The following is a 1,381-nucleotide window of genomic DNA, read 5'->3' as shown; positions in this document are numbered from 1 at the left end:
CCAAAAGGCTGCAGTCAGGAAAGCTCCCCTGTGTACAGGGTGGTTGTGTGGTTCACCTGAGTTAATTGGCCTCGAATCCTTTCAGCAGGACCTGGGGCCCTCCGAGCAGCGCTGTGCAACCGGTTCTGACCCGCGAGGTCCAATAGGTGGCCACTGGGTGTGCGCGGGCTGTCGAGCCCTTGCCATGGGGCTGGTGTGGCCATGGAACTGACTTTTTAGCTGTACTTAATTTGATAAATTAAAATTTTCGTAGTAACAGCTGCTGGCCCCCGAGTTGGATGGTGCAGCTCTAAAGCCTTCACTGTTTTCGTTATATATACTAAGTTTCTCTTATATTTTATAACGGTGTGATCCGAGGTGGATTAACTCTTTGAATCCTCACCATGTAGCTCTGAGTTGTACCCTCTCACTGGGTATAACAAGTCTTAATACTCCTATCACCCGAGTGTACTACGTACCAGCCCCCCCCCCCGCCAGAGAAACTTGGTACACGTATCCTGTCATTTAACTGCAGAAGAGGCTTAGATAGAGTGAATTTGCAGAAGGCCATAGGACACGGTCGGTAAGGTTGTGTTTTTGTCTTGATTTGGGTCTGAGCTAGAAGATCCTGAAGCTCCCAGAAACGGAGTAGGCAGGAGTTCCCGTCGTGGCGCAGTGGTTAAGGACCCGACTAGGAACCATGAGGTTGCGGGTTCGATCCCTGCCCTTGCTCAGTGGGTTAAGGTTCCGGTGTTGCTGTGGTGTAGGTTGCAGACGTGACTCAGATCTGGCTTGGCTGTGGCTGTGGTGTGGGCCAGTGGCTACAGCTCCAATTAGACCCCGAGCCTGGGAAGCTCCATATGCCGTGGGAGTGGCCCTAGAAAAGGCAAAAATAAAAAAAGGCAAAAAAAGAAAAAAAGAAATGGAGCAGGCAGAGCAGAATCCATCTGCCCTGAAGCGGTGGCCACCATCCCGGGGAACCTCTGGTCTTAGGACAGGGGCCCTCACACTATCTCTACCCATAAGCTGTTTTGTTTGTTTGTTTGAGGGTTTTTTTTTTTTTTGCTCCTCTTTCCCTCATTTCCTTTCTCCTTTAAAAATTTTCTCATTTTTGATATTAAAAATGACCTTTGGAGTTCCTGTTGTGGCTCAGAATAAATGAATCTGACTAGTATCTACTAGGCGTCAGGTTCAATCCTTGGCCTCCCTCAGTGGGCTAAGGATCGGGTGTTGTGGTGAGCTGTGGTGTAGGTCACAGACGAAGCTCAGATCTGGTGTTGCTGTGGCTGTGATGCAGGCCAGCAGCTACAGCACCGATTCAGCCACTAGCCTGGGAACCTCTATATGCCAGGGATGTGTCCCTAAAAATAGGCAAAAAATAAAATAAATTTTAAAGATAGTA

This window comes from Sus scrofa, chromosome 6 (genome assembly GCF_000003025.6).
Source record: "Sus scrofa isolate TJ Tabasco breed Duroc chromosome 6, Sscrofa11.1, whole genome shotgun sequence".
Classification (NCBI taxonomy): Eukaryota; Metazoa; Chordata; class Mammalia; order Artiodactyla; family Suidae; genus Sus; species Sus scrofa.
The sequence above is the reverse complement of the archived record's forward strand: the minus strand, read 5'-3'. Positions refer to the sequence as shown.